Raw genomic sequence first — 19,227 nt, 5'->3', positions numbered from 1 at the left:
GGTAGGCAATTTTGGGGCTTTATCATGTTTCATCGAAATGTACAGCTGTGTATCATCCGCATAGCAGTGAAAGTTAACATTATGTTTCCGAATGACATCACCAAGAGGTAGAATATATAATGAAAACAATAGTGGTCCTATAATGGAACTTTGAGTAACACAAAAATGTACAACTGATTTGTCACAGGACAAAATATCCACAGAGACTAACTGATATCTTTCCGACAGATAAGATCTAATCTAGGCAAGAACTTGTCCATGTAGACCAATTAGGGTTTCCAATCTCTCCAATAGAATGTGGTGATCGATGGTGTCAAAAGCGGCACTAAAGACTAGCAGCACGAGGACAGATGCAGAGCCTTGGTCTGACGCCATTAAAATGTCATTTACCACCTTCACAAGTGCAGTCTCAGTACTATGATGGGGTCTAAAACCAGACTGGAGTGTTTTGTATACATTATTTGTCTTCAGGAAGACAGTAAGTTGCTGCGCAAAAGCTTTTTCAAAAATGTCTGAGAGGTATGGGAGATTCGATATAGGCCGATAGTTTAAAAAAAATCTGGCTTCAGGTTTGGCCTTTTCAGGAGAGGCTTTATTACAGACCTTTTTGTGAGTTTGGTATACATGTCTGTACTAAAAGGAGTTATAGAGTCCTCCATTTATCTCTATGATTGACATTTGACACCAAAACGGCTGTTATTTTGCCAAAATAAAAGATAGGTAAAGTGACGATTTAAACATCGAACAACATAATAACTAGACGCATAAGTAATTCAATCAACAAGTTTCAGATTCATACAATCCACAATGAACATTTTACAGATAACAATAGAGATATTTCTCTCATTTCAATTGAAATGTTTTGAAAATCAAGTTTTTACTATGATATTAACTTCGCATGCAGATAAAAATTTCTAAAATGAATCAACATTTTCACTATAGTACATTGTTCTCCCTTTCTTGCAACCTTTTCACTATGTTTCAGTAGTGATACATTTATTGGGGTGGTAAGGAATTCAGGTAAATATATTGAAATGCAATACAAACAAGTAGTATAAGTGTAAGTAGTATACCTGACATATGTTGGAAGACGTCTGCTGAAAATTTGGGAAAAATAGGATACACATTTTGATTTCTTTCGAATCCCTAATTTGCACCACTTTTGTCGAATGACTCACATAGGGTATAGGGTGCCACTTAGGATGCAGACCAGAGCACAGACAAGAGGCGTGTCTGGCCCCCTGCCTGCATGCGTGAAGAGTATACTGTATACATTTTCCTTGACCTGACATGCAAATAGCCTGTTCGCTCTAATTAGACTCAAACCCATCTAAGAGACCCAAATGTGAATGCAAAGACAGCTAATTGTTTTTTTGATTTGTTTTCTGACTTAATGATTGCCCGGATTCTTTCTGCTGTACAAAAAGTTAAAGGCATGAGTAGTTCAACACAATTTATTGAATATCTAGGATTAAAAAAATGTTTTAATGAAAAATCCATTAGTGGCGTGCCGTTTAAATACAGACACAAAGATACATTGTGAAGCACTAGCAAGAAGATTGATAGGTAATCTTCCTAGACAAGAGGGAATGCATCAATCCTAGGGTTGGAACATTTTGGATTTCCTGGTTGTTCCCTAATGATTACGGGAATCATGACCATGATGACGACCATGATTTCTGGATAACCTTCTTGGTAAATTTACCGGAATATTGCAACCCTAATCAAAACACATGCATATTTTTGCCAGTGCATCTACAACTAGCAACCTCTTTACAAGTGATCACCTAACAGTTATAAACAAACAGGTTACAATTGTTCCTCTATATCAAGTGAAACTGGGGGTATTAACTCTCCCTCAGAGATCTCTGATACAGGGCAGTTTCCCAGCCCTGTGGAGGTAGAGGGGCTGCACAAACCCACTGACCACAGTCATGGAGAAACAAATGGATAGTGACAAATAGAAGACAACCCGATTGAGGACATTGTAAAAAGGGGTGGAGCTGGGAGGGTCATCAGCAAAATGGGACCCACCTGGGCTCAGACTCAGGACGAGGCAGTGGAGAAGGATGTGATGTGTGTAGAGTGCAGCTACTGAAGAGCTGTTTGTCTCTGAGCAGGGGCGTGTATTCATTGAGACCAAGGGAAGCCTGGCTTTCCCCAAAAACTGGAAATAATCTTTAGTCTCACTGTGTTTCATAATTGTCCTTAAATTAGCAAGAGGCTGAATGTATCTCACCGGATAAAGCATCCGAGTGAGTGAAACAGGGCCCCTCTGTCTCTGTATTTTTAGGCCATCTATCTGATGTTGTCTGGTGAAAGAAGTATGATGTTGCCGCCCGTAGCATTGAATGCAAGGGAAGCCAGAGAGCATTTGGCTTCCGTTGATAGTAAAAAATTATAATAGCCAATCAGCGTTGAGCTAAACTGAATGAGCTCAGCTGTGAATGGTCCTGGCGCACCAAACGGCACACCCACTAAGTGTTTTTTTCTTCACGATGAGTCTGGATTTGATCTCCTCCACGACGATTTCTTGAATACAAAGATATTCAAACCATTCTGATTGGTCCTAGAAACTGATGGGTTGGGTCAGAGCCTGAACACACAGTCCGTGCTATCCGGTATCCTTGGGACATCCCTACCTTGAAGGTGAAATGTAAAATGGTTAGGGTTATTTCGTCGGCCGGTCGCGCAAGCAGGCAGGCGAGAGAAGCCATGGAGAGAAGCAGAGCCAAACGCGACTGTGGGCTTTGTCCCAAGCAGAACATTAGGCGGATAGATCAACATTTTAAACTTTCTCACCAATTTAAGTCTGGTACTATCAAATGGAGGCACGCTATGCTTGTGAGCCGACTCTTAGCCGACAGACAGCAGCCAGGACCAGAACAGTTGATGCAGCAAAGCAGTGGTGGTGGTGGTTGTGGAGGCTGAAGAAATTTGGCTTATCATCGAAAACACTCAAACTTTTACAGATGCACAATCGAGAGCATCCTGTCGGGCTGTATCACCGCCTGGTACGGCAACTGCTCCGCCCACAACTGTAAGCCTCTCCAGAGGGTAGTGAGGTCTGCACAACGCATCACCGGGGGCAAACTTCCTGCCCTCCAGGACACCTACATCACCCGATGTCACAGGAAGGCCAAAAAAGATCATCAAGGACAACAACCACCCGGGCCACTTCCTGTTCACCCCGCTATCATCCAGAAGGCGAGGTCAGTGCAGGTGCATCAAAGCTGGGACCGAGAGACTGAAAAACAGCTTCTATCTCAAGGCCATCAGACTGTTAGACAGCCATCACTAACATTGAGTGGCTGCTGCCAACATATAGACTCAAATCTCTAGCTACTTTAATAATTGGATGTAATAAATGTATCACTAGTCACTTTACACAATGCCACTTTATATAATGTTTACATACACTACTCATATGTATATACTGTACTCTATACCATCTACTGCATCTTGCCTATGCCGCATTGCCATCGCTCATCCATATATTATTATGTAAATATTCTTAGTCATCCCTTTACACTTGTGTGTATAAGTTAGTTGTTGTGAAATTGTTAGATTACTTGTTAGATAGTACTGCACTGTCGGAACTAGAAGCACAAGCATTTCGCCACACTCGCATTAACATCTGCTAACCATGTGTATGTGACCAATAAAATTGGATTAGATTTGGTGTGATGCGGCCTGACCCAATGGAGAGTACTGGGATGCTGCCGACAAACAAGAGTGAGCAATCGGCGAAGCGGCTGACGTAGCAAATTGGTGGTGGAACACTGCCGGAGCCGACGGAGAGCGCTCAGAAGCCACCAGCAAGCGAGACAGCAATCAGAGTGGAGCGGTGGACCTATTTTTATTTTTTTTATTTCATCTTTATTTAACCAGGTAGGCCAGTTGAGAACAGGTTCTCATTTACAACTGCGACCTGGCCAAGATAAAGCAAGGCAGTGCGACAAAAACAACAACACAGAGTTACACGTGGGATAAACAAATGTACAGTCAATAATACAATAGAAAACAATACATACAGTGTGTGCAAATGTAGTAAGATTAGGGAGGTAAGGCAATAAATAGGCCATAGTGGCAAAATAATTACAATTTAGCATTAACACTGGAGTGATAGATGTGTAGATGATGATGTGCAAGTAGAGATACTGGGGTGAAAAATAATAAAAAAATAACAATATGGGGATGAGGTAGTTGGGTGGGCTATTTACAGATGGGCTGTGTACAGGTGCAGTGGTCGATAAGCTGCTCTGACAGCTGAAGCTTATAGTTAGTCAGGGAGACATAAGTCTCCAACTTCAGTGACTTTTGCAATTTGTTCCAGTCATTGGCAGCAGAGAACTGGAGGCAAAGGCAGCCAAAGGAGTTGTTGGCTTTGGGGATGACCAGTGAAATATACCTGCTGGAGCACGTGGGTGTTGCTATGGTGACCAGTGAGCTGAGAGAAGGTGGGGCTTTACCTAGCAAAAACTTATAGATGACCTGGAGCCAGCGTGATTGGTGACGGATATGTAGCGAGGGCCAGCCAATGAGAGCATACAGGTCGCAGTTGTGGGTAGTATATGGGGCTTTTATGACAAAAAGGATGGCACTGTGATAGACTAAATCCGATTTGCTGAGTAAGAGTGTTGGAGGCTATTTTGTAAATGACATCGCCGAAGTCAAGGATCGGTAGGATAGTCAGTTTTACGAGGGTATGTTTGGCATCATGAGTGAAGGAGGCTTTGCTGCAAAATAGGAAGCCGATTCTAGATTTAGATTTAGATTTTGGATTGGAGATGCTTAATGTAAGTCTGGAAGGAGAGTTTACAGTCTAACCAGACACCTAGGTATTTGTAGTTGTCCATATATTCTAAGTCAGAACCATCCAGAGTAGTGATGCTAGTCAGACGGACGGGTGAGGGCAGCAATCGGTTGAAGAGCATGCATTTAGTTTTACTAGCATTTAAGAGCAGTTGGAGGCCACGGAAGGAGTGTTGTATGGCATTGAAGCTCGTTTGGAGGTTTGTTAACACAGTGTCCAAAGAAGGGCCAGTTGTATACAGAATGGTGTCGTCTGCGTGGAGGTGGATCAGAGAGTCGCCAGCAGCAAGAGCGACATCATTGATATATAGAGAGAAAAGATTCGGACCGAGAATTGAACCCTGTGGCACCCCCATAGAGACTGCCAGAGGTCTGGACAACAGGCCTTCTGATTTGACACACTGAACTATATGAGAAGTATTTGGCTCGGAAACCAGATTGCATAGCGGAGAAGGTATGGTGGGATTCATAATGGTCGGTGATCTGTTTGTTAATTTGGCTTTCGAAGACCTTAGAAAGGCAGGGTTGGATAGATATAGGTCTGTAACAGTTTGGGTCTAGAGTGTCTCCCCCTTTGAAGAGGAGGATGACCGCAGCAGATTTCCAATCTTTAGGGAATCTCAGATGATTCAAAAGAGAGGTTGAACTCTCTCTTTTTTTGCAGCTCTTTCAGAACATCAGCTATCTGGATTTGGGTGAAGGAGAAGTGGGGGGGGGGGCTTGAGCAGGTTGCTGCGGGGGGTGCAGAGCTTTTGGCCAGGGTAGGGGTAGCCAGGTGGAAATGTCTGAATATTTGGTGGACTTCCTAAGCCAGGATTCAGACAAGGCTAGGACATCAGGGTCGAGGCTAACTCGAGGCTAGCTCAAGGCTAACTGGTGCTTGCTTCGGGACAGAGGCGTTAGCCAACAGTAGCTCTGCAGACTGGCAGGTAATTGTCCGAGCTAAAGCTGGCTAGTGTCCGAGCTAAAGGCGAAGACCTCTAGCAGTGGCAGACAATGACTAGGAGCTAGTAGCTAGTTTGCTGGCTAGCTTCTGATGGAGGTTCCAGTTATAAGGTATAAAAAATAGCAGATCCGTACCACATTGGGTGAGGCGGGTTGCAGGAAAGCATGTTTAGTTCATGGATGGATAGTGAGATTAAAATATAAACGAAAAAACGAAACAGACTATTTAGAGATTAATTAACACGGGACAAGACAAACACACATCCGACTGCTACGCCATCTTGGTACAGATGACTACAATATGACTACAATATGGAAGCAAGGACGGACCATCCATGATATCAAAATTATAGCTTTACCCATGTTTTTAGGCTATACAGTTTTGGTTTATATTTACTTCGTTTACAAACATTGGAGTAAATGTGGAGTTTCCTTACATTAGACTTCACATGTGGATTTGCAAGTTCACTAGTGAAAAATAATTACGTACAAGTTTTTAAAATGGGATTTCTATATGCGATTGTTTTTCACGTGAACTTGCAATTCCACACATGAAAGTGAGATTTTCACGTGGAGTTTTCTTAGATGTAAACCTACAAATTATATTTTTTCACGTGATTGATTTTCACATGTGAATTTGACATTCCGCATGTGAAAGTGAGATTCACATGTGGAGTTATTTTACATGTAAAACAGCAAATGTGATTTTCACATGTGCATGTTTTTAACATGACAAGCTGCAAATTTCACATGTGAAACTGAAATTCACATCTGAGGTGAATTCTCCTCACAAGTTAAAAGGTGGTGTTTAAATTTGAACTTAAAATTGAATAAATGTGAAAATATGTTTCCTCTCTGGCGGAGGCCGCATCTCAACGAGCAAATTCACACTGACTCATCACAATAATATATGCAATTTCGAATAAACCTGTGCAGAATATATTCCCACAGTCCAGACCAGATAAATAGTTAAGTTGCGCCAAAGATGGAAGCAAACATTAAATAAACCAAGCTAAAACAATGAATAACATGGTGCACAAATTGTAAGCATATAGACATTGATCATCTTACGGAAAAGACATTTAAACAACATCAAGTATATGCCTAGTCTCACACAATGGCAATTTAAAAACACCAAAAGAAACTCAGTCCAATAATCAATCTGTGTGTGTGTGCAAAGAGAAAAACATTTTGACTCACCCTCTTTCATGCTGGCACAATGGTCAATGACATCGTCATACAGTATTCCGCTGGACTTAAGTTCACGCAGCACACACGTTTCCATTGACATTTGTTTGCCAAATGCGTGAGTCTCTCTTATCCACAACTGCTGCATAGGTAGGTTTTAATCCTTTTCAGACAGGAACATTACCTTTCCGCTGATGTACTTGTAACAGCGAGAGTCAGCATCAGTTTCATGTGCTTGCGTACCACGGGTAAAGTGGTGGTCAGGTCATTGTACTTGGTGTGAGGAAGGAGCCATCAGCGCAGCATGCGCTGCTCTACTTTTTAAGTTCCAACGATTGGCACAGCCTCCTGGTATCCGAATGATATTGTCAACCTCAGTAAGCACGGCTGTCTTTTTGTATGATCGAGTAAAAACAAAAGTGATGAAAACGGTAAAAAATCTTTGTCTAGAATATTGCTTGTCCCCTGTGCTAAAACTAAGTTTAGTTTGTTGGGCATAACAATGAATGAACAGGGCATATTGACACTGGGTTTTCATGAGCGCCTGAACCCCACCTTGCTGCCCACTCATGCAGCTTCCCCGTCGTAAGTCTGGCAGATGATTTTGGCTGCTGGGTTGTATTTGCCGATAGTTTCCATTACAACAGCAGCGATCACCTCTGGGTTTCTCTCTGCACTCACATTGAAAAACCCCAGGAATCTCTTGCATATAACATCCGTGTCATTGACATAGAGTGCTCTGATTGTCAATTGACATTTGCAGGATATGTCTGTGGTGTCATCCACATGGACTGCTATGAAGGTTGCTGAACTGATCTCACTGTCAATTTCACTTTATTTTCACTTTACATCTACGATGCTCCGAATGATGTCATTCTGTATGTTGTTTGACATAACTGTAAATATGTTGCTTGTCCGAAGGTGTTCAGCCACGGAAGTATTGAACTGGGCAAATGCATTGACAAGTTCCACAAATGACATGTGTTAAGGCTTGTTGCTGACTCATCATGCCCCTGAAGGCTTGCTCCTGCTGTCCCAGGTACGTTACTGCAATGATCAGTTTCTTCAGAATGTCTCTTTTTTTCTTCACCTGTTCGTTGTGCCTCTGGACACTGGTCACTGCGGCCTGGTTGAGAGCCTCGTTGATCCGGACTCGACCGGAGAGCTTTAGTTTCAGGCTCGCCATAATGTGTTTTCTTTTAGATTTTTCATGTCAGTCAAGGGACCTGCCCAGGTTTGCAGGATCAGAAAAACCGGTGGTGGCTCAAGGGTTGTTGAGGAAACATGTGCTCGTCAAATTGAAGGCATGGCCAAAACAGATTCTTTAGCCTAGCACTCCATTCTCACTGTTGAAATGTCGGGTCTCCCCTATGCTCCTCTCCCCTGCACAATATCCAATTTTGGAGTCGGCATCCCATTCTCCCATTTTTAGCTGCTGCTCAAATTAACTAGAAACTTGAGATCCTCATCTCCATCTATAGCTAGCTACTGCAGGACACAGACCAGAAGCTAACTATAACGACACAGAGCGAGATCCAGATGATGACACAGGAGGCAGATGGTTCGAGTCTATGATATTTATTGAACAAGAAGGGGCAGGCAAGAGGCAGGTCGAGGACAGGCAAATGTTCCAGGTCAGAGTCCAAACGGTACAGGGTGGCAGAGAGGTTCGAGGTCAGGGCAGGCTGAATGGTCAGGCAGGCAGGCTTAGTGTCAGGGCAGGCAAGAGGTCAAAATTGGGAGGACTAGGAAAACCAGGAACTTGGAAAACACACTGGTAAGCTTGACAAGATCAACTGGCAACAGACAAACAGAGAACACAGGAATAAATACCCTGAGAATAATGGGGAAGACGGGTGACACCTGGAGGTGGGTGGAGACAATCACAAAAACAGGTGAAACAGATCAGGGTGTGACACTAACAATGACGTTTTGCTTTGGCATGATTTGATTGAAGTGAGGGAAAAAAGTGATCTGCGTTCAGGGGATCTACGTGTTTGAGAGTGTGAGTTGGAAGCAGACGCTACAGGTGACATGTCTTTTGGGGTGGGCATGGGTGTCTGAGTGTGCGCTAATACATGTTAATCCCTCTCATGAAGATCAGTCGTGATGCAGTCAATCTCTTCTCTACTTGGGGAGCCGTGGTTAAAGCGTTGGGCCAGTAACTGAAAGGTTGCTGGTATCAAATCCCCGAGCTGACAAGGTAAAGAAAATGTAGCATCTACCAATAGGTGCCCTTCTTTGCGAGGCATTGGAAAACCTCCCTGGTCTTTGTGGTTGAATCTGTGCTGGGGATGTACTGCTTGACTGAAGGACCTTACAGGTAATTGTATGGGTGGGGAACAGAGATGAGGTAATCATTCGAAAATCATGTTTAACACTATAATTGCACTGAGTGAGTCCATGCAATGTATTATGTGACACGTTAAGCAACATTTTACTCCTGATCTTATTTAGGCTTGCCATAACAAAGGGCTTGAATACTTACTGACAAGTCATTTCAGCTTTTCATTTTGAATTAATTTGTTTGTTTTTAAATCCACTTTTACACTATTGGGTATTGTGTATAAGTCAATGATAAAAAAAATATATAAATGTAACCCATTGTAAATTCAGGTTGTAACACAACAAAATGTGTAAAAAGTCAAGGGGTGTGAATTCTTTCTGAAGGCACTGTATAGGGACTACAGTATATAAGGAGTAGGGTGCCATTTGGGACAAGTCCTGGTATTGGGGAGAAGAAAGACAGGATCAGATCAGAATCACAACTCTTCAAGAGAAGATGATTATCAAGTTGACAATTGAAACACCTCCTTCATTCCAACTTCTCAAAGACATGACAGACAAATACATATAATATATATATAGTCATACTGTAGTCATGAACTTTCCAATATTCCAATTTAAGGCTGAAATGTGTGGTGGCTAATTTCTGCATTACCAAATGAGGAGAGTTACAAAATTCACACACCAGTCAGAGTTATACTTAAAACTACATCTTTAATAATTAAGACGCTTTTGCAAAAGCACTTGACCTTCAATGATGCCATTGAAAAGTGATTACACAAAAGTACAAAGATCTTTTATACCCATGACGAACAACAGATCTTAGGAACAGTTCACAAAGGTTAAGTTCTGTTTGAAAGATATCTATAAAACATAGCAGACAGCAACTGTTGTATCAACAGTGTTCATTGTATAGACCAGTGTCTGGTCCTCCTATCCCAAACTGGAACCGTCTCTCCCTGGTACGGTATAGAACAGAACCATTAGCTCATCCAATGGCATAAATCAATTGACAACTCTAGATACTCCCATCTCAAGTAAACCCCCTCTTGACTCCACTCCTGGACAAGCTCACTGAGGGGAGTGAGCCTCTAGGTCATACACTATCCCAGGATAAGTGCAACATCAAAGAGGACATACAATGGTCCAGAAACGGCCATACACCTTCTCCCAATGCCAAAGGAGGAAGTGACTTGTGCACAGACATTGTGGAGACAAGTAATTGGTTCCCCATTAATCACACCATCCCTTCACATGGTTTAACAGATGCATTCACATATGACAAGTATCTCACATAAGCATATTATGCAAATAAAACATCTTAATTATCTATGTTACCCATCTAATTCTGATTGATTCACCACAAATGACATTTTTGCATCTATATTTACATTTTGATATTTGTTTGTATTCTGTGCCGTTCATATGAATATTTAAAAAAAAGAAACATAATGTCAAAATCAAGATCATTTTTTACAATTTCACGAGTTTGTCATACTAGTGTAATCAAAATGTCATGAATATTAACCACTTTAAATTGGACATACATCCATAATTTCAAAGCTCACTACATGGTTTTAAACATCATTTATAAACCAATTTCATAGATATTGTAACAAACTGGACTATATGTAGTAATTTACTTTGACGAGATGGCGATTGGGTCTAAAAAAGTGTTTAGCGTTTGGTAGTCTAAATTCAGTGTACTTGTTTTTAACTGCCTCTTGCCGAAAGTCAGACTTCCCACATGCCAACAAATTTTTCTCAGCACATTTTATTTCTATTTAACATTGTCTTTAGAAAACATTTTCATAGAGGCATATAGTATTTTAAAGATAGAAAGAAAGATTTAAAAAGTATTTATCCACAATCTGCTCTGAGTAAGTTCTGTCCTGGAGTGTTTTAACAAATTAAACCAAAATATTTAGTGTTACTTAATCTATAGTCCAGAATCTTTTTTTGTAGGATATGCAAATATGCAGATATTAAATGGGATAATATTTCAGAAAAATGTTAATACAGAAAACTATTATATTTGTGTCTACTTTCAACTGGTAAAAGTTGATTGTGATATGTTAAAGGGAGATAAAATCCCTATTAGGGTGTGGTGCCTTTCCTTAAAAGTATATTTTTCTTATGTTTTTATACAATTGGTGTTTCAATTAAAAAATGTAAAATATAAAACAAATATTTGGCTAAACTGTCCCCTGGGGGTGTGGTGTGGTTGTCACAGACACTGGACCTGATCCAAATCTCTGCTCTACCCAACACGGTGTGTCCAAAATGGCACCTAATTCCCTATATAGTGCACTTCTTTTGACCAGAGCCCTTTATAGGGTGCCATTTCAGACGCAGACCAGATTACCAACAAGGGGAGTGTCTGCCCGCCTGCCTGCCTTGACCTGACATGCAAATGGCCTGTTTACTCATGATTGCTGGATGGTTTCTGCTCTACAAAAAGTAAAAGACATGAGTAGTTCAACAGATTTTTAGAACCATTGAAATAATGTGGGTCTTATTGTCCCATCTCACTATCACATACAGACACAAAGAGACAATGTGAAGCACTAGCAACAATATTGAAAGGTAATCTTCCCAGATAAGAGGGAATTAATCAAACCAAGGGTTGCAAAATGCAGGACTTCCTGGTTATTCCATCCTGATTAGGGGAATCTTCCGACCAGGTTTTCTGCAGAACCTTTTTGGCAAAGTTACCAGAAGATTGCAACCCTAATCAAAGCACACATTTTTTCCAGCACAATTACAATTGGTCCTCTGTATCAAGTGAAACTGGGGGTATTAACTCTTCCTCAGAGACCTCTGATACAGGGTAGTTTCCCAGCCCTGTGGAGGAAGAGGAGGGGCTGCACAAACCCACTAACTACACTGATGAAGATACAAACATATGTGGCTTGAAAAAAACGCCCAAAATCTAAGATTCCAATCAAAGATAGAACCACTACCCATGGGAGGTAGTTCACCACCATAGACACCATGATAATCACAATGATCTTAAACGCCCTCATCTTCATGTTATTTGTCCCCTCCCTCTCTCTCTCTCCTTCCCCCGGACCAGTCTGTTTCAGAGCCCTGAGAACTGAGAGGCAGCAGAATAACATAAATGAAATTAAGACCAGTATTTCACCCAATAACAAATAAAACAAGACATGTTGATGCCTTAAACACATACAAGTAAAACAGAACCCAATCACAACCAGCCAAACCAATCCAGAAAACACCACCTTGTATCTCAGGGGTCTGTACTTCAGGAAGACCACAGGGTGGACCACTGCCAGGTAGCGCTCAAAACATATGCAGCACTGGAACAGTGGGCGGCCTGGGATTATAAAACCATTAAAGAATGTTGCTAGAGCTCGGAGAGGAGGAAGAGGGAGGTGTATGTAGACAAAGACAAAGACAGCACACAGGGAGTACAGCATCTCTGACACAGCCAAATGTAGAGCGAAGAACTCTGAGGTCATCGTCCCTCCGGCTCCAGTCAGTATGAGCCACAAGACGTAGCCATTGGTGGGTAGACTCAGGATGAGGTTGACTGCATAGCAGGAAGTGGCAACAGCTACATCAGGCTCCAGGTAGCCAGAGAGGACAGAGGAATGGTTGGAAGAGTTCATTATGGAAGTGCCGGCTTTAAAATTCCAATGATCACCGTAGAAGAGAGAGAGTTGACAATAACAACACCACCATGTTAATTCTTCACTATCAAATGGACTTCGAAAAAACATCATTCAGAATATCCGTCAATGTCTGCACTTTCCGATAAAAATAACATGAAATCAATTGAAAGTTATTTATTAATTAAACACAAACATTTCACTCAGTTACACTGCTCATATCAGAGATTAAAAAATGGCATCCCACCTGAACTCTGTTTGGTGTCTCCTCTCTTCCTGGTTGTTTTGTGATTGTGTCTCGCTTAGAACTGAGCTAGGTACATCTATAGGCTATATCAAATACCTGCCAACACACCTGTGTGGCATATATCATTGACAACCTCTGTTGCCTAAGCCTCATGTCCACACGCCATGCAAATATCCTACTCAGTGTGCCAGGAACCACAACTATCAATGTGATTGATGAGGATGTGTTGCGCAGACTTGGATGGTGCTAATACATGCTAGCCAAAAATAATAGATTTTCTTGACATGCTAGAAGAAAAATAAGTAATTTTTCAGGTAGTTAATAAGGCTTACTAAAGAGACCAAAATGTGTATGCAAAGGTTAATGAAGTGTCTTCGACATTTTCCCTGTCTACGTTAGCTGTAGCCTCCTCACATGTTATAGTAGTACTAGAGGAACACTTCTCTATGGGTGTTAAATAATTGGATCAATTTGATTCAATACAATTTCACCTTTGAGGAATACAACCATTCACCTTCACCCTCACATCTCCCGTCTGTAAACTGATGCTGCCCATCACCTCACTTGATGGACCACACCTGACATGCAAATGTAGTATATTGGTTATGACAACACTTTAGTATCATTGAAGAGAATATGCCGTGCTGTGTGGAACAAGTTAGGGATGGAAAGAGCTCTGAGTTATTCCTGACCAGGTCAGGTCAAGTGTGTCACTTATTTAAATGATGCAGATATTATTATTTAACAAGACCGACAATTGTGTGTACTCAGCTTGAGCCTTTTTTGGAAATAAGACAATGGAGTGAAAATCCAAGTTATTTGTGTTCTCTCTCTCTCAGTTTCAGAGCCCTGAGAACTGAGAGGCAGCAGACATCAGGATGAAGTCCTGAACCAAGAAAGGGTAGTAGTATATTGATTTAGGAATCAGAAGCATACAGAACAAACAGGACCAAAGCACCATCAACAACACAACACCACACCCTGTATCTCAGGAGTTTAAACATCAGGTAGACCACAGGTTGGACCACTGCCAGGTAGCGCTCCACACAGACAAAGGTTTGAAACGGGCCGGCCAGTGTTCAATAAACAAATAAAAAATGCATAGACAGAGATGTATTTGTAGACAAAGAATAAGACAGAAGACAGGGAGAAGAGCATCTCAGACACGGTCAGGTTGAGAGCGAAGAGCTTGTCCCTCGCGCTCCGGTCACTATCAGCCAGAGGATGTAGACATTGGTGTGGATAGCCAGAATGAGGTTGATTGCATAGGAAGCAGTGGAGATGGATGTGAGTTGTGCATAGAGGACAGCTACTGAAGAGCTATTTGTCTCTGAGATGTTCATGTCTCCTCCTTCTGGACTGATGTGTTAGCTTCAATATTCTACATCAATAAATAGTTGTCACCAGGATTTGTTCCTGTTGTAATGGCACTGTAAAACATGAATCAATCAATCATGAATCAGTCAAAGGAACCAAGGTTGGGTACAATTACATTTCAACTCAGTCAATTCAGTATATTAATTCATATCAGCACAAAAGACATACATACTCAATGTATTTTTCAACACATCTAATGAAATTATCTTATTGAATAAATCCTAAAAAAATATATAATTGTTTCCTAAATATTTTTTTTACAAAATGAACAAACCTGAACAGGCAGTTCTCCTCTCTTCTTGAAGGTGTAGAGGCGACGTTAGGTTGACAAGCTGAAGTCAGAGTGCAGACAACACCCTGACCCACAAACTTCAGTCGTTCCAATCTGTAAACTGATGGTGCCCATCACTTGATGGACCACACCAAACATGGGATGGATAGGAGCCCTGAGTTTTTCCTAACTAGGTCCGAAACCCAGAACTAAAATCTTGCGTAATTGCGTTGGCTACTTGATGAAGTTCTGTAGGGAGATGAGAAAAGATGTGAGAAATAAGAGCAGAAGCAGGGCCAAGACTTTACAAATTTCTTTCAAGTGTATGGTCGAAGTGTACCATCCCCTTCCGAATTTCAAAAGACACGCACACCCACTAAATCATTATTTGTTCAAATAACCAAAAAATACCTTACCCCCCAAAAAATGCAAAAAAGGTAAGTGGGGGAAAAAAGACAGAAATTTCAAATATACATCTTTTACGTGTTTTTCCCACATGTAAAAAAAAAACCCACAGTGACATTTCTTCCAAACTCTTTTATTTTTCATATGATTTAATTTCACCACATGCAAAAGTACAGTGAAATGCCTTTTTTGAAATCTCTATCCCCACCAATGCAGTAGTCAATAACAATTGAATACAAAAAATGACAAGGTAGAACAAAAACACACGAGATATGAAAACAAGAACTAAGAAGAACACAATAAAGTAAGCATACGATATACACAGGATCAGTTCCAGTACCATATTTACAACGTGCAGGAATACTGGATTGATAGAGGTAGATATGTATAGGGGGTAAGGTGACTAGGCATCAGGATATATGATAATGAGAGTAGCAGCAGCGTATATGATGATTATATTTGAGTGGGTGTGTGTAGAGTCAGTACAAATGTATGTGCATATGATGTGCGTGTGAGCAAATGATGGAGTGTTTGTATGTGTGTTGGAGTATCAGTGTGCGTAGTGTGTAGGGCCCTGAGCATGCATAGAAACAGTGTAAAAATAAGAATATAATACAAAGATCAACTCAGATAGTCTGTGTAGCTATTTCGTTAGATATTTGATTCTCTATTTAGCACACTTATGGCATGGGGACAGAAGCTGTTCAGGAACCTGTTGGTGTCAGAATTGACACTATCGGAGGTCCATGTTATTATCAAGTGACCAGTAGAATGACAAGAGGTGTCCGGTTCTCCCTTCACCTTAATTTCATCAGTATCACCCCTCTCTTGCCTCAGTAACATCGACATTTCCTCTTTGGTAGCCCAAAACAGAAAAGAGCCCAGGGCAGATGAGGTGAAGTTGAATCATGGTTAGTATCTGATGTTAAAAGTTATTGTCGGTTGTAAGAAATTACAGCGGATACATTTCAGGAAAATAAACAAAAAATAAACAAAAATTGAATCACAATATAGCAAAGTTGGGTCGGAGCTTACAAAACAGCGGCCATCTTCCATCTTCTATCTAAAAAACAGCAGTGGGATGCAGGGTGCTTTGTTGCTGAAATTAATGTGCCTAAACTTGAAACAAACATAACCAAAGATCGGGAAAATTGCAGTAAAAAGGCAGAAGGCATTTAGTTAATTGCGTTATCATAAACAGTGTTTTCACTGAAAACGTTTTTTTTTTGCATCCATTTATAAATCTTTTACTATTGCATTTAAAAAGTATATTTAGTTTTGCTATCAATACTTTTAAGTTAATATTTTGCTTTCAATATTGTTATTTTTGTTTGCAATACCGACATCTATGTGTTTGAGAGAGTCTCACCTTTCCATAGAGAGTTCATAATAGTTTGTAGGCCAAACCGTTCAGACGCTACAGACGATTTTCTGAGAAGACCGATTTTCAGTATGTCTCATGGTCTGATAAACACTGCTCTAGCTCTGTCAACCTTTCACCGCAGATCTGGAAGTGTGACATAGGCGGATGTGCTGAATTGAGACGCATCCAATGCAAAAAAAAAGATATCTCTAGTTTAAACAGGACAGATTTTTTATGTGGATTTGTGGATTCTGCTAATTACATCGACCTTAGGGAGTTAACATGTGAAACTGCAATTCACATGGGAGGTAAACACATGTTATTCTTCTCACAAGTGTTAAAGGTGGTGTTAACATTTGAACTATAATTTGAGTACATGTAAAAATATGGTTTCACACGGGAAATTTAAGATCAACATGTGAAAACAGTTACTTCACATGTGAAATTGCAAATTTGATATGCATTTTTTTGTAAGTGCTGCGAGCTGGAAAAACTAATACGATACTGTTTATGTTACTTATTCTGTGCACGAGAGATCAGGTCAGATCAAATGTTTAACTTATTTAAATGATGCATCTATTATTATCTAACGAGACAAACAAACAGGTGTTCTTTAGCTTGAGCCTTTATTGGAGAAGAGAAAATGGAGGAAAAATATACCTAGTAATAATACCTTACACATCATTATAGTTTAGAACAGAATGAATAACATTCGTAGTCATTATACTGTAAGATTATCTGCAAATCAATCAAACAGACGGTTTCCAAAGTAAAAACAAAAACATTTAATTTGTCCATGGTATACTAGAACTATGTTCGAACAAATGGGTACATTGTCTTTCTTAGAAGCCTCAATTATTATCGGGTCTTTCCACTGTTGGAGAAACCCTATAGAGTTAGCATTTACAAACAGTGAAAAACATATAATATCAGTTTGAAATTGATTTTGACAGCTACATTTAACAGTGATAGTGGTCTATAAGATCCACATAGTTGCTCAACCTCCTCTCGCTTACAGAAAACAACTCTTATGTCAATTTTAAAGTGTATGGACGTTAGCCATTTCTAAGAGACTCATATAACATCGCAATCAGATTCTTAATCATTTAAAAATAACTGAATTTAAAGGTCAACAGGACTAACTTATTGATTATAAACTGAAGTTCATAACATGTTATTTACATTATATCCGCTACTTATGTACTTATTTTTAAACATTATCCTACATTATCTATTACACATGTGTCCTTCCATTTAAAATGATGGATTTCTGGTATCTTAGTTACTGAAATTAGTGAGCAATATGAGCACCGCGTAAAAGTAAGTCACCTGTGGAGGTAGAGGAGGGGCTGCACAAACCCTGCCACCACAGCAACGATGAGAGAAACAATCAAAGCCTGATGTAATCTGGATCCCAAGTGCCAGTAAAGAACTGCTATCAGCAGCATTGGGAGGTAGTTCACCACTGTAGCTATTAGAATGATCAAAATGTTTTTAAACGCCCCCGTCTTCATGTTGTTTTTCCCCTTCCTCTCACCTTCCCCCGGCCCGGGGCGTTTCAGAGGCAGCAGAATGACATCACAAATAAAATCACGATGTAAGCCCTCATGGTCAGTCTAAAGTAGGGAGCAGACAAACCTATTAAAAATGTGGACAAACAGAACCCGATCACAACCAGTGATTCCAACCCTGTATCTGAGGGATTTGTACTTAAGGTAGACCATAGGGTGGACCACCGCCAGGTAGCACTCCACACAGACACAGCACTAGAACAGGGGCAAGGACCTATCAAGAAAACAGAGAACAATTGCACATCAGACCAGAGAGAAACATATGGGAAGTAATTAATAATCAAAGAAAAGATGTCAAACAGGCAGACAATCATTTCAGATATGGTCAGTTTGAGAGCATAGAACTCTCAGGCCATCGCTCCTCTGGCACCGGTTACTGTCAGCCACAGGACGTATACATTGGTGGGGAAACTCAGGATGAATTTGATTGCATGGACCACAACTAATATGGTCTCTGGTTGAGATGTAAGGATGGTGGTGTTGACCACAGAGGGGAAATAAGAATCCCCCGCTTCAGAAATGTTCATCTCCTCTCTGGAAACTGCTTCTGTGGGAACAGGTGGAGGAGTGAACAGTTGAGTCCTGGATACATCTAAAATGGCACCCTTTTCCCTACATAGTGCAGTACTTTTGACAAGAGTCCGCTGCGCTATTTAGGGAACAGGGTGCCATTTGGGACACAGGCATAGTATTGGGAGAAGAGAACTACGATCAGATCAGTAACACACAAATGCCTCAAGAGAAGATTATTATCAAGTTGAAACTAGAAACACCTTTACTCCAACTATATTATCAAAGACACGACAAACAAATACATGTACAGTGCATTCGGAAAGTACTCAGACCCCTTGACTTCATACACACTTTATTACGTTACAGCCTTATTCTAAAATGGACACACTTATATTGTTTTCCCTCATCAATCTACACACAATATCCCATAATGTTGAAGCGAAAACAGGTTTGTCGAAATATTTGCGAATGTATAAAAAATAGAAAGCAGAAATACCTTACATACATAAGTATTCAGACCCTTTGCTATTAGACTCGACATTGAGCTTCGGTGCATCCTGTTTCTATTGCTCATCCTTGAGATGTTTCTACAACTTGATTGGAGTCCACCTTTG

This window comes from Salmo trutta, chromosome 11 (genome assembly GCF_901001165.1).
Source record: "Salmo trutta chromosome 11, fSalTru1.1, whole genome shotgun sequence".
NCBI classification, from domain to species: domain Eukaryota; kingdom Metazoa; phylum Chordata; class Actinopteri; order Salmoniformes; family Salmonidae; genus Salmo; species Salmo trutta.
This window is presented reverse-complemented; position numbering follows the sequence as displayed.